Source organism: Triticum aestivum, chromosome 3D (genome assembly GCF_018294505.1).
Source record: "Triticum aestivum cultivar Chinese Spring chromosome 3D, IWGSC CS RefSeq v2.1, whole genome shotgun sequence".
NCBI lineage: Eukaryota > Viridiplantae > Streptophyta > Magnoliopsida > Poales > Poaceae > Triticum > Triticum aestivum.
This window is the reverse complement of record NC_057802.1, coordinates 464,910,848-464,926,189: the sequence shown is the minus strand read 5'-3', so window position 1 is coordinate 464,926,189 and position 15,342 is coordinate 464,910,848. Positions and strand designations below refer to the sequence as shown.

Sequence of the window (15,342 nt, the reverse complement as noted above, 5' to 3'; positions counted from 1 at the left end):
TTGTCGGTTTTACTTGACAATTCAAAATCAATAAAGCGGAAGGAAGTTAGCAAGGCAGCGGATAAAGGTGCTCCGTCCGAACGGAGGGCCTCTACAGTTTCTACTCCTCCACACCCCCAAGATGATTTCCAAGACAACACATGCATAGACACTCAACAAAGCTGTGTTTATGATGAGCACGTCTCCCCTAGTGCAGCATCACCAGTGCTCCCTCTAACTTGGCACTGTTATATGTGGTTGCATGTTATGTGTGATGTCTAGCTTGTATTGCTTCTAATTTTGTTGAATTCCATCTGCTTACTTTACACATTATACTTGAATAAGACACGTGTTCCTGTTTCTAGAACATACAATATCTGTCTATCACACCATGTCCTTACATCAAATTACTACTGTTGTGTAACCTGCAACAATCACTTATCATAAGACACGTTTGACTTCGGAGTGTGATATAGGTTACATCTCACATTCTTTTCTAGCTTGTACTACTAATTTGTTGAAATGGCACTTATGACGAGACAGTTTTAACTTGGTAGAGTGATATTCGTTGCATCTTTCATATGGTGTCTAGCTTTCATTGCTTCTAATTTGTTGAAATGTCTTCTCCGTAGTTTACACATCATAAGCTGCGAATATGCAATGGCACTAATGACGAGAGACCTCTAACATGGTAGTGTGATGTTGTTTGCATCTTGCATATGATTTATTTCTTGTACTGCTTCACATTTGTTTAAACGCCATTTATGATGAGACAATGTTAACTTGGCAGAGCGATATTTGTAGCATCTTTCATATGGTGTCTACCTTCCATTGCATTGCTTCTAATTTGGTGAAATGTCTTCTTCTTAGTTTACACATCATAGTTCTGGTTATCTCTTTCGTCCTGTTTTTCATACATATTATATCCTCCTATCATGTGGTTGTCTAACATCAAAGTTCAGTTCGTCTGCATCACGCATCAATTTGTTTTGAAGAACTAAATTGTTATTCGTTTTTCTTGTCGGCTTGACTTAACATGGCACAGAGAAAGAGGAAGAAACACAGAATGGCAGGGAATGAGAAGCGGATGAATCCTGCAGATTCTGCTGGTACTGAGGTGCAATAGAAGGTCAAAGTCCAGCGGAAAATTCTACAAACACGGCATCCCATGCTACACGAGTTGCAAAAAAAGCCAAACAGAAACAAATAGCTGCCACCAAACAAGCAGAGACAGCCCTAGTTCTTGCAACACCTACCACAGTACTACCAGCTGCACGACTTACTCGTGCGTCAACTAAGCTAGCAGCACGTTCCCAAGCTCCCTTGCCACCTGACACTACTTCCCAAGCACTCTTGACACAAGACGAGTTGGCAATATCAGATGAACCTTGTGAGCTTCAACAGCAAGAAGGTAGTTGCTGGAGTCAAGTTACAGTTGCATGCTTCTTTATATGTAGTCTCACAATTTGATGTACACTAACACTTCCTATGTTCGTTGTTGGACTAGCACCTAGGCGCAAGAGGAAACAAACATCAAGGATAATGCTCGATAGGTTAACTAAATCTAGAGGAGGAAGAATGGAGATCCGTTTTGAGGCAGGTTCAAAAAGGCCACGTGATGCTACAGAGTCAGCCAAGTTAGTATCAGAGGCAGCGGTTGTCGTTAGGTGTCATGTACGTATCCTCCCAACATGGATTCAGTACAGGAATGACAAAGACGAAACCCAGTTCAACACCTTCCTCGACCATTTATCTGTAAGTATGGTTATGTATGGAAACTAGTAATATCATCTTGCTCTGTCCCATACTTTCTAGGTTGCTGATAATGAGACTCCCATAATTTTCAACAGATGAGGTTCGAGTTGGATAGCCAAGATGATGCAACCAGACAAGCTTGCACCCATGTTTTCAAGTCTGCTTTGCGACAGTATCGGTATAACTTGAGGAAAACTCACTTTGAAGGCAAGGCTAACAGTGAACTTTCCCAAACATCTCCAGTGGAAAATATATCGGATGAAGACTGGAGGGGCCTTGTTAAACACTGGTTTGATCCGAAGTATCAGGTACATTATATATATGTGATCAGATCACATGTTGAAGTCCTATTTACGCATGTGCCACACAAATCTATCTTCTTGTAGGTGAACTGTTCAAAGAACAAGGCCAACCGTACGAAAGTGAAATTCCAACAGACGACAGGATCTCGTAGCTATATTGCACATTGCGAGGCTCTTGTAATTAGCTGTTGTTTCACCCTTTTCGTTGTACCATATTATCAGATCTATATTGACTTGTTCAAAATGCAGAGGAAAGCCCGCAAGGACCAAAAAGTACCTGAACCAAATGCTGTGGAAATCTTCAAGGACCGTTACACCAGCAAGAAGAAGGGCATGACTACACCAGTAAAAGCCGCTGTTGTAAGTCCTTAATCCTCATGCCTTTTAACTACTACTTACTCTGACTTGTGCCTTGAACTGCATGGTTTGCAGCCAATGTCTATTACTCTTTTCAATTTTATACACAATTGTCTTAGCGTATCATTGCACCTTACAAGGTTTACAAGGGAGGAGTGATGTTCCTTTGATCTTGACCCGTAATCTAGTTCCGTGCTGGACTTGCCCACACAACGTTACAATTGCATGTTTGTCTGTTCTCAGTTGTTTTGTGATATGAATGATGTCATACTATGCTTACCGTATTATAAACTTCGTCTCTTTATCCTTAGCCCTCAATACAATGTGAAGAAATAGACAATACATTAGCGATGGTACATGGTCATATGTTTGGAACCTGGTTTTATTATGTACTTTGCAATAAAATACAACTAATATTTTACATGGGTTCACCAGAATAAGTTCTGTATATAGACCAAAGCTATTTTGTTTGGTTTTGCTGCCTCCTTAATATCTTCTGTTCTGGTACTACTAATGTAAAACCTCAACTTTTCAGCGAGCTATGGAAAAATGGTGGAACCGCCACCTTCTGAAGGTGGCGAGGCAACTATAACCGCAATGTCAGCTCTTGCTGCAGTGGGTCGGTACTTGTCCACTAACAGTGCCAAAAGCATGTTCTTGCGTAATACTGGGTTGGTTGTTAAGGCAATATCGTCCAAACTGCCTCATGATCAAGATATGCAAGCTCAAAGCAATGTTGTATCTGCGCTCCAGACACAAGTCCATTCCCTAACAGAGACCCTTTGTGAAACAAGATGAAACATTGCTCAATGTCGTCAAGATATGCATGGTTTTGAAACCAGACTATCAGACATTTGCTATGTTGTTCAGGAGCCTAGGGGAAATGAAGGCGAGGGTTATGGTGCTCCATCGGACAATACAGCATGAAAACGTAACAGTTGGGTCAAATGAACTGAGCTTCTGAACTTCTGGTGGTGCATTTATCTGCTAGATTGTTAAGTTTTATGCCAACCTTCCTTTTGTTATATAGTTGTAATTTGTTTTGGTGCGATACAAAATTTATTCTTAACGTGCAGCCACCGGCTGAAGAAAACAGCAAGCCATTTTTGTATAGTGTAGGGTGTTCCCTATATTTGCACATGTGGCGATCTTTGATGCCGAGTGGATGTAATCTGTGCAATCGCCTTAATAGCCTAGCGTTAGTTTCGGCCTTATTTATTTCCTAGTCTTCTTTTTCCCTGGTTTGCTAGTGGCCGCAACTACCATGGGCCATATACGGGTCGTAGGATCCATGGGTCTCCTACGGGCCGTCGATAAATGGGCCTATAATCGGTGGGCCTCGGGCCGTCGAATAAATGGGTCTACATGGGCCGTAATCGGGCGTAATTGGTATCGGCCCAGCACGATAACAGGCCGTTAACAGGCCGTAGGACAGCAAAGGCTTAATTCTGTCACATGCATAACGGGTCGTTAATGGGCCAGAATATAGGACGGGCTGGAAACGGCGCAACGGGTTAACAGGCCAGAAACGGGCCGACTCTTGCCATGGGCCGAATTTGTCCCATAAGGGTAACAGGCCAGTAATGGGACGACTCTTGCCATGGGCCGAATTTGGCCCATTAGGGGAACAGGCCAGTAACGGGCCGACTCTTGCCATGGGCCGAATTTGGCCCATTAGGGGAATAGGCCAGTAACGGGCCAGAAGTAATCGAGGGCCGAAAAGGAGCCCAAGAACGTATGGGCCGTCAATAGGCCGAAAGCTAACACGGGCTAGAAACGGCCCATGTAAATCACGGGCCGTTAACGGGTATAAAAAAATTACTGTTCATTATGGGCTAGAGTCACCATGGGCCTGTAAAGGGCCAAAAGATACGAAGGCCTCATATGGGCCGAAAGACGTCGTGGGCCATACATGGGCCGAAAGTGAAATGGGCTGGTGTTATATTCGACGGCCCACATGTCGTTGTTGGGCCGATTTCCTTTAGGGCCTAACGGGCCGTGAGTTAACGGGCCGTAAAATGGGCTATTTGCGAAGAGACCGTTAACAGGCTTTTCATGGGCCAGCCCATTAACTTTTGACCAAGCCAAACGGGCAGGCTTTGTAAGCTAAATGGGCCAGTGGTGGGCCGTGGTACGTGTCGACATATCATAGGCGCCTATCTGACCCACTGACGAGCTGACACGTGTTTCGTCCGGCCAATAAGAATTTACACGTGGAAATTTCCCATTGGTCGGTGCTGTTAACGGGTTATCGGATCCAAAACCCAACCCGATAGCTTAACGGCGTTCCGTTATGGTGGATGCCACGTGTCGGTCACCCTTGACGAAAGCACTTCTGTGACGCGCGATTTATCGTCATGGAAGTGGACACTTCCGTGATGATAATTTTGGTAATGTCATGGAACACTTCTACGACAGCACAGGTATGACTATCTTGATTCTGTCATAAAATCGTCATGGATGTACATGCATGACAAAAAACGCGACCTACTGTGACAAACACGTATCATCGCGGAAGTGTATTTTTTTGTAGTGATATGAGCATCCAGGTTCCGCTATTGGTTATTGACCGGAGATGTGTCTCGGTCATGTCTACATAGTTCTCAAACCCGTAGGGTCCGCACGCTTAACGTTCGATGACGATTTGTATTATGAGTTATGTGTTGGTGACTGAAGTTTGTTCGGAGTCCCGGATGAGATCACGGACATGACGAGGAGTCTCGAAATAGTCAAGAGGTAAAGATTGATATATTGGAAGGTGGTATTCAGACATCGAAATGGTTTCGAGTGGTTCGGGTATTTTACCGGAGTATCGAGGGGTTACCGGAAACCCCCGGGGAAGTCTTGGGCCTCATGGGCCACGGGAGAGAGAGCGGACAACCCACAAGGGGTGCCCCCCATGGGAGTCCGAATAGGACTAGGGGAGGGGGGCGGCGCCCCCTTTTCCCTCTTTCCCTCTCCCTCTCCCACTCTTTCCTTTTCCCCTCCGATGAAGAAAGGAAAGGGGGGGGGGGGCGAATCCTACTAGGAGTGGAGTCTTACTAGGACTCACCCCCATGGCACGCCCCTCTTGGCCGGCCGCCTCCTCCTCTCCTCCTTTATATACGGGGGCAAGGGGACACCCCATAACACAACAGTTATTCTCTTAGCCGTGTGCGGTGCCCCCCTTCGCAGTTTACTCCTCCGGTCATAGCGTCATAGTGCTTAGGCGAAGCCCTGCGCGGATCACATCGCCATCACCGTCACCACGCCATCGTGCTAACAAAACTCTCCCTCAATCCTTTGCTGGATCAAGAGTTCGAGGGACGTCATCGAGCTGAACGTGTGCTGAACTCGGAGGTGTCGTACGTTCGGTACTAGATCGGTTGGATCGTGAAGACGTTCGACTACATCAACCGCGTTAACCTAACGCTTCCGCTTTCGGTCTACGAGGGTACGTGGACACACTCTTCCCCTTTCGTTGATATGCATCTCCTAAATAGATCTTGCGTGATCGTAGGATTTTTTTTTGAAATTGCATGCTACGTTCCCCGACAATGGCGGCTGCGCCGCCACCGCAGTTTGCGCCCCGCCACCATGACCATGAGTCCGGCTCGTCCACGTCTGGCGCCGTCGATAGTGCGGACTCCCGTGAAGAAGAGTAGCACATAGGACGACGCCGCGGCTTGGGTCCTAGGAAGGCCAACTCTATTCTTGGCCTACCGTTGATGCACTGCACGTGAGCTTGCTAGACATGTGGAAGACAGAACATGGGACATGGACTACGCCATGGTCAGCAATCATTTAGATTAGGTTAAAAAAGACTTGTTCGCTTTTGTTTAGTTGAAATATGTCGAAGATATAATGAATTTGGTCCGGTTTAAATAAAAACCATCCATTTTGTTTAAATCTAGTTTGAAATGTAATGAATTTGCATGAAAATGTTCCCTTTTTGTTTAAATCTACTTTGAAATGTATGCAGGCATGGTTGAATGGCTGGCTCCCGCATCAGTGTCCGCGGGCTGGTCCGCACTAGTCCATGGACAAATAATGTGTGCGATTATTTAGGGGTCCACGTTGGAAATGCCCTAACGCCTTGTGCAAAGGAACGATCGCACAACCACAAACGTCAAGTTATGTTCTTATTATTATAGCTCGACCCATCTAGTCAATCTCTTGTTCACCTTGAGTGATCTGTGGTTGTGGTTGCATCATATTATTTGGCGAACTCCCTAATATTTCCCTTCCCTTTCATGAAAGCGGCGGTTAGGACGAAGAACTTCGTCTCCTCCAAATTCCTCCAGCGAGCTTGTGGATTCATCTCCCCTTTTCATGCTTCTCTGGTTGCCGGGGGCGGGAAGGAGAATCTCGGTGCCTCGACTCAGGCTGGTAGTTTAGGTTAGAAGTTTTTTAGTCCTCACAGGTACGACCCTTGGGAAAATGGTGACACTTCGTCTTCAAGCTGGTTTTCGGGGCTCCGATCCTCCTTGAGTTTGTGCATTGAGACGGAGTTGACAAAGACCCATTGACATTCAAGTCATCTCCTTGGGGTGACAAGGATAAGGTTTCTCGTCATGTGTGAGCAATGGCGGTATTTGGTGACACTTCGGATTGATTTAAGGGTTTAATGAAGATAACTGCGACTCCAGGACATTGGTCCTTGAGGGAAGGAGTATGAAGAATTCCGTCTGTCATTGACAAGGTTGAGTCGGCTCCGCTAGGAGAGTGGCAATAGTGGTCTGTTTTGGTGGCGGTAGTGCTCGTTCGATGGGTCTAGGATCTCAATGTAATAAATTTTATTATGTTTTGAATGATTTGTAGCTATGGTGAACATTCATAATATACTTGATCCTTTTTGCAAAAACAAAAGCGATTAGAAGAATACACAGTTAAGGTCATCACAACTGATTCTGCACCCAAAGGGAAAAAAATAAAATATATAAATCTATAACAAGATAATGGAGGAAGAGCGAAATGAACGGTAGAAGGAGAGGAGCGGGGACAAAGAAGGAAAGGCACCTAACCCACGACGATCATCGGCAACCTGCGACAGTGAGGTTGGAGTGGGCGCTCTGTTGGACTTAAAGAAAAGTTGCATCAATGACCTTCGACAACATTGGCGGTGGTTATGGGCGGTGGATCTGCAGACTACAATAGAGGGGAGGTATGTGACGTAACGATGATGGAAGAAAGAAAGGAGATTGCGAGCTATACAAGAAAGAAGATAAGAGGAAGGCTTAGGGAAGACAAAGGGTAAGGAAAAAAACGGTGACATGAAAGTTGTTGGGGTATAGAGACCATCCATGACACCAAGCTCATGAGGGCAACGTGTAATTTTTCTTCAAAAAAAAATTTATAGTCCACACTAACTTCCCAAAACTACGTTTGTATGCTTGTATAGGGCATCTCTAATCAGACCCTCAAAAATCGTTAACTCCTTAAAAGAATCAAATTTTAAGTTAAGCTCTAACTAACCGAGCCCTCAAATGCTTAACTCCTCAAAAAAATTGAGGAGTTAGCCCTCAAATTTGAGCAGCCACCTCCACTTCTCGTTAAAAGATTCTGTGTGCCTTGCTCCACCTCTGACGCGCAACAACACACAATACCTCCCCGGCGACCCATCTGATGACCGCCATGACCACACCCGTGCACCCCCGCCGAACTTCGGGAATATTTCGATGAGATTCCAGTGAGAATCGAGCAAAGTTTTTATTTTATTTCTTGTCTCCCCCGTCGTAACAGGCCACTGTCGCGCTCAACCCCATCATCCTAGGACATAGCCACACTCCTTCGTGTCGTTCCCGGCCACGACCGCAGGCACAACAACACGTATAACATCTTCTAACACCTACTCCCTCCGTAAAGAAATATAAGAGCGTTTAAACACTCTTATATTTATTTACAGAGGGAGTATTACAAAGAAGCACAAGTACATGGATGTTGATCGCCATCATTGATTCTGATGAATCATTGCGTTCCGGACCACACCATCGTGTCACTAGGAGAGGGAAGATGAGAAGAACCCATAATAAAACCCATTAACAGTCGCGGTAAGGGCGCTCGCACGCGATGTCCACCTGTCCCTTTTACTGTGTGAGGTGAAAAAAATTAAACCGAAGGAGAAAAAAAAGAGAAACGGATCGTCCCCATTCACCACCACCCCGAGTCCTCCCCATTTTGCTCCCTCGTCTGCCGCTGCCACCACTCACCGGCGCTCTCCCCCACAGCCGCCGCCGCCACCGCCACCAGTGCCCTCCCCCACAGCCTGCACCCCAGCCCTTCTCTCCTCCGCTCACCTTATCCCCACCACCGGTGAGCTCCTCCTCCCCCCCTCCCCGCTCGCCCCAGATCGAGCAGCAGGTTAGGGTTCACGGCCACGGCGGCGCGAGCGCTCCGATGCAGGTTCAAGCCGCTTGAGGTGGCTGCTTGCTGCAGCTCTTACCCTTGTGCCAAGGCCATGGACAAGGTGCCCTCTCCATCACTTCTCTGTGTGTGTGTGGGTGTGTGTTCGATTTGGGGTTGGTCTTCTGTTCGTGAAGATCCCTTTATTCTCTGTTGCAAAGCATATAACATATACCTCTGTTACTGTTAGTGGAGCAGCCCCAACCCTAGCCCTTCTTCGGCCATGGCGACCTAGCAAGCAGGAGGTGCGAATCCCTTTTCTTATCCCCTTATGTGATGCGTGCCTCTGCTTGTAAAGGTGTGGTGAATTTTTCAGTGTGTGTTAGCCATCGAGCCATGGCGATTTCTAAGGTTTTATCTACTGTCATGCCACATCTATTAGTACTCAGAGAGTTTTATCTACTCTAAGGATTCTTGCCTTATTTATATAATCTACACTTCCTATAGTTAATTCCTGACAATCAGGTTGTTGTTACACTTTTCTTCATATATAAGAGAAAAGGTTGTTGCTACATTTGAATCCAATCCAACATTGAATTAAAAAAAAAGTTCAAGCTTTTTGATTTGTCTGGCTAGTGAATTGATTTTGTTAGTTTCTCGCATCAGGTTGCCAACACAATTGGCAAGAGCTACAATCTGATGAAATTTCTCCCTGAACAAAGCTTGAGGAACCTGAAGTCTGCAGTCCTTCAGTCACAAGGCGTCCGATGCTTGGTTCTAGATGATTGCAAGAGGTTGCTTGCTCTTGTTAGAGCTAAAAAAGGCAAGTAGTGCCATTTTCAGGCAACTTAGTTTAACTATTGATGCTTCTTTTTCTTTGTAGCCATAGATTTTCTTATATGCATTTGTTGTGGCAATCAGAAAAGTCCGCGGCACTTTCATGTTGATCGCTTCGTCTTTGATCTGTGCCGTCGGGCATGATGCACCCTCCCTCAGAGTTCACGCCGGACACGATGCTCCATCTACATCCACTGGCTTTTAATCTCCCTCTGGAGCAAGCGTCACCAGCGACCCTCGTAATGGACGGCCTCCCACTCATTTGTGCCTTTTACTGTTGTACAGGTAAGCGATGGAGTTTTTGTGACACAAACTCCTGCACATACGTCTCCATACTACTGAAATTTGAGCTATATTTAGTTGTGAATGGTCATGTGTATATCAGTTGCTGATTTTGCAATTAGCGCAGTTTAATTTAGCTAATACCTGTACATGACGAATGGGTATGTCGGTCCGATCTTCAGTTTAGATAGGCAAGCAGGCACCGCTGTACGCAAAAAATAAAAGGCAAGCAAGCAATGCATATATCAACAACAAGGAATTGGTCTCTAGCGTTCTGGTGTTCATTTGACTATAGACATAGATGTAAGATGCTCCAAACGAAGCAATACCTTCTAACTTCAATACTATGCTTTTTATATGACAAAAAGAAATTTTAGGACAATGCCTTCTAACTGCATAATCTGTTATTCTGCTTTCCCAGTTACATTCGGTGGGAATTATGCCGTGTGTGTGTGGGCAGTTTAGGGAGTTTGCTGCAAATGTTGCTCGGTTGGGAAACCTGTGCAGTGATCCCAAATGGCACAAGTTGAATCAGCATTTCTCGAGGTTGAAGTGTGAACCCACTGTGGTGGATGGATGGATGGAGGGAGGATAACGACACTTCAGAAATACTCTAAAGAAGCAGCAGCATCCAGTATGTACTATGTAGGATCTCAGTTCGTTTGTGGTGGATGGATGGAGGGGGGGAGGTGAAGTGGGATGGATGGAGGGGGGAGGTGAAGTGAGATGGATTGGGCAGTCTACTGTGTTTGATTTGTTTAGGTGGAAACATTCTTGACCACTGACTCATAGCTGATGCTGATTTCTGATCATCTGGCAAGGAGGTCTCTATGGCAAGTCCAAGATGGCGTCAAAGAAGTAATCTATTGTGATGTCCTTTGTTGCATGTTGTACTCGGTACTTCAGTACTTATCTTGCACCACATTAGTTAATCTCATTGAGTTTTGATCTTTATGTCATGTTTTCTTGCGCGGAAGGACTAATGCAAGACAATCTTGACATGATTTGCACCGGACCAACTGTTTTGATTTATCACGTTGATGTCATGAGCACAGCTCCAGTCATGCTACTTTCCTTGTGGACAAAACTTTGCTCAGCTATTGTTTGTAACCATTTAATTTGTTGGGTACTTTTTCATGCCACTTTTTTTTAATGATATGAGCATGTGGCTGTTGCATATAGAAAGGGGCTCGTTCGTTCATGGAACTAGGGGAGATACGACCTTTGATATATGAGCGTCTTAATTTTTAAATCTTCTTGTCCTGTACCATTTGAAACTACATTCTTCTTGTATAAAGTACTTACCATTTAATGGACTTGTGCAGAATCTTGTGTGCCCAAAGAGCCTCATAATTGATAAGAGCATTCACACAGCATGTCCAGGAAATCAGATCACCGCAACATTTCATTTATATACAAAATAAAAAAATTCTTGGTTCTTCGTATGAGTGACTGTTGGTGTCAAAACCGGCGGATCTCAGGTAGGGGGTCCCGAACTGTGCGTCTAGGATCGATGGTAACAGGAGACGGGGGACACGATGTTTACCCAGGTTCGGGCCCTCCCTATGGAGGTAATACCCTATTTCCTGCTTGATTGGTTTTGATGAATATGGGTGTTACAAGAGTTGATCTATCAGGAGATCGTAATGGCTAAACCCTAGAAGTCTAGCCTATGAGTATATGGTAATGAATCTGTCCTATCCGGACTATGCTCTCCGGTTTATATAGACACCGGAGAGATCTAGGGTTACATGGGGTCGGTTACATAGGAGGAAATCTTCATAATCGGTCGCCTAGCTTGCCTTCCACGTCAAGTAGAGTCCAATCCGAACACGGGTACAATCTTCATTTTTTATGTCTTCATAGCCCATCAGTCCGGCCCAGTAGATAACAGGCCGGACGCCCGAGGACCCCTTAGTCCAGGACTCCCTCAGTAGCCCCTGAACCTGGCTTCAATGACGAGGAGTCCGACGCGCAGATTGTCTTCGGCATTGCAAGGCGGGTTCCCCTTCTTCCGAGCTCCAAGATAGTCTTCGGATGTGACGATTCTATCCGGACCTGTGTATATAATTGCAGAAAATACAATACTCCATGAGTCCAATCTGCTGACAACTGTTTATGGCATTGTATCACGCCTGCCCGGTTATTATTTCCAACCGTTGGTTAGCCCGTCGCCCCACGTCTTGGAAAGCGGTTTTATTGGCACGTCTTGTCAAAGTAGAGATCGTGTCCCCTTATTCACGGGATTTTCAATAATGTAGGTATGGGTAATCCAACCGTCCCCTGGGTACAACTCTTTGAGGATAGGTAAGTTTCAAGACCCAGGAGGGGACGCTCGATATTCTCGGCCTTTATATAGGGACCCAGACTTGTCTTTTTCTTCTGCGCTTGCTTCTTTCTCAACCCCAGCCACCTCGAGTTCCAATCACCACCAGCCCCAATCATGTCCGGGTCCAGCCGTTCAGGCCGGTGGGTGGCCTCTTCCGTCACGGAGGAGGATATTGTGAAGCTCCGCGTAGCGAGGTACTTGACCCCAGAAATCTTTCATCGGCTTCCTGCCGAGGGGCAGATTATTCCCACCCCCAAATCCGGCGAGAGGGTGGTATTTGTGTCCCACTTCCTTCATGGGTTAGGGTTCGCGCTTAACCCCTTCGTCCGGGGGCTCATGTTCTACTATGGGCTAGATTTTCACGATCTGGCCCCGGACTCTATTCTTCTCATCTCGGCATTCATCGTCACGTGTGAGGCCTTTCTCCGGACTCCTCTGCACTTTGGTTTGTGGCTCAAGACTTTTGATGTGAGACCGCGGGTGACAGAGGAGGAGCAGGCAGAGTGCGGCAGTGTTGTAATAAGCAAGCTTGCCAGCACGGTTTGGTTTGAAGGATCCTTCGCCGAGTCTTCCGAACTATGGCAGCAGGGGTGGTTTTATGTCAACGAGCCGCGGGGCTCCAAGTGGGTGGCTACGCCTACGTTCCGACCCGGCCCTCCAACTCAGCTCGCTTCATGAATCAACAAGGGATTGGACTGGGGATCCGTTAATGAGGTGCAGACTCTGCAAGGTCGCATCCGAAGCCTTACCGAGAAGGGCATCGATCTTGTGAACGTCGTTCAAGTAATGCTGGTCCGCCGGATCCTGCCGTGTCAACGGCGGCCTCTCCGTATGTGGGAGTTCAATCCAGAAGGGCGGCGGACTCTTCAGCACTTCTTCGGCACTACGCACGAAGGAATGTGGAAGTTATATTTCGGGGAGCGAGAGCAATGGCCGGACACCACCGAAGACGTCGGCCTCGACTGCAATCATCCGGACACTCCGGTAAGTATTCAATCTCCGCACACCTTAAATTCAAGCATCTCTTGACAAGACACTGAACAACCCGCCCTTATACAGGACTGGATAAAGAAAGCGGTGTTAATCTGGTGTCCGGCGCCCCTTCCCGAAGACCCTGCGTCCGCCCTACTGACGCGGATGTTGACTCCGACACCGTACCTGGTGTCTGCAGAGGGGGGCGAGAGCGGGGAGCCCAGAGGAGATGCCCATCCTGAGGGCGATTTAGGCGCTGTGTTCGGGGAAACCGAAACCCTTTTGCCCAGGGGCAAAGGTGTGGAGGAGGCACTTCATGGCAAGAAGAGGGCCGCTTCTGGAGGTCAGGAGGGGAAACCTTCCAAGAAAGGGAAAATGCCATCGTCGGGCGGCTTGGGCCGGGCAAGCGATGTCGTCGTAGAGCTTGATGATGAGGACGAACCTCCGGCCAGACCGTAAGTGAAGCAGGGCACTTTAACCATACCTCATTCTTTTCTTATTACCGAAATAATCCTCCGACATATGTGCATCCTCGCAGGTTAACGCCTGGTGTTTCTCAATCGTCCTCCTCCTCGGGAGAACTTCTTCCGGAGATGATGGAGAGTGACATACTTTCTCCGACCTCTTCGCCTAACAGGGCGGATGATCTCGAGGTGTCATCCCGGAGGGCTCCTCCCAACCGGCAAGTAGCGTAGGAAACGAGGAAGGAGTTACCCGAAGGTGGTGCCTCTGTCACTCAGGGTTCGGGGATCAAGAATGACGGCCCCGAACTGTCCGGTTTACAGCCGGAGACAATGCTGGAGGCGGGTAAGAGGATTCCTTCAAAGGAATGTCGTGCTCCGGTAGCGGTGTCCGAAGACCCAGGAGTGCCGGAGACGCTGACGGACATGCTACAACGAGCGTCCGTTTCAGAGGAGCACCGTGTCTTAATGGTTACGATGGTCGAAAAGGTTTTATCCGCGAAGAGCGGGTTGAACAAGGCCTTTACGAGCCTTCTGAGAGGTTTTGAGGTTTGTGATGTAATGTTGCCAATTGAATAATATTGACAGAATGCACCTGTTGTGTATGCAGTAGCCCCTGAGACACGGATTGCCTTCCAAAGGAAGTGATCGGAGGATCGAAAAGATATTTTCAGGTACTAACCTTGGTTTAATTTGGAATGCAGGCTGTCTCCCCTCCTGCCACTGCCCGAAATTCAGAGGTGACCGAGCTGCAGCCGAAGCTGGATATTGCGGAGGATGACATTGCTTTGATCAACAGGCATCTTGACGACTCGCAAGGTATATATTTCGAGCATTCCTTTACACCAATGTGCTTGTAATTTAAGCCTGACTCTAAAAAGAGTTTGATATGAAGTGTGCATGAATGCAGATGGTGCTGCCGCCGTGGAAGCCCTTCAGGCGGAGCTAGCCCGGGCCAAGGAGTAGGCCCGGTTTAGTAATGCGGCTGCCGAAAAGGCATCGGCTGAATTGAAGGCCGAACAAGCCGCGCGGCGCCAAGACAAGGAGATGATGTCCACCATGGCGCGCGAGTTTGAGAATGCAGCTGGCCGCTGTAAACTTCTTGAGAAGGAAAATGAAGCCAAAACGGCTGAACTTGACAAGGCCTTACGAGAGGCGAGAGAAGCGCGGTCTGAATCCAGAGCAGCCCGTGAAGAGATCCGGCAAGCTGGGGAGATTGTGGCTGGCAAGCCCTTTTTGCTACAGGCTAAGTTCAGCGATCCGAACTATGCTCAGCTTAACCAAGTATGGAGTTCTCCGGACAATTTTTTAGACTTGCCGAAGAGTTCTTCCGATGCGGCGCGGTTTTATCAGGCGCAAGAGGGGTGTGCAACGGAGAAGCTTTTCTGGTCACAATTTGGCGCGTCGAAGCGCCCTCTGTTGCTGAATGAACAGATGTCCCAGTGGGCCGAGCTGCATAGGATATCCGACGCTGCCATGAAGAACGTCATAGTCCGGTTGTGGCCGACTGAACCTGTTCCGAGTAGTTACTTCGGCCTGGTGCAGCGGCTTGCTGACGTGGTACCGCGTATCGACGCTGTGAAGCGGTCGGCGTGCATTGAAGGTGCACGGATGGCCTTCGCCCGAGTCAAGACATTCTGGGGGAAGATGAAGGCCATCGATGTTGCGACGAAGAGTCCACCCAAAGGCCAGGACCGTCCGGAACCGGAGCATTATTTTGGAGACGTCCTAGAGGCCGCCCGCTTGA

General features: G+C 47.4%; 2 long non-coding RNA genes across 2 annotated transcripts; both read left to right on the top strand.

Moving 5' to 3' along the window:
- The first annotated feature begins 8,492 nt into the window (after nucleotides 1–8,492).
- LOC123074970 (uncharacterized) lies at nucleotides 8,493–9,537 on the top strand. The gene is made up of 3 exons (XR_006436070.1): nucleotides 8,493–8,838; nucleotides 8,965–9,019; nucleotides 9,381–9,537. It is a non-coding gene; the product is annotated as an uncharacterized lncRNA (long non-coding RNA).
- Nucleotides 9,538–9,635: 98 nt separating this feature from the next.
- Nucleotides 9,636–10,975, top strand: LOC123074971 (uncharacterized). The gene is made up of 2 exons (XR_006436071.1): nucleotides 9,636–9,836; nucleotides 10,255–10,975. It is a non-coding gene; the product is annotated as an uncharacterized lncRNA (long non-coding RNA).
- The last annotated feature ends 4,367 nt before the right edge of the window (nucleotides 10,976–15,342 follow it).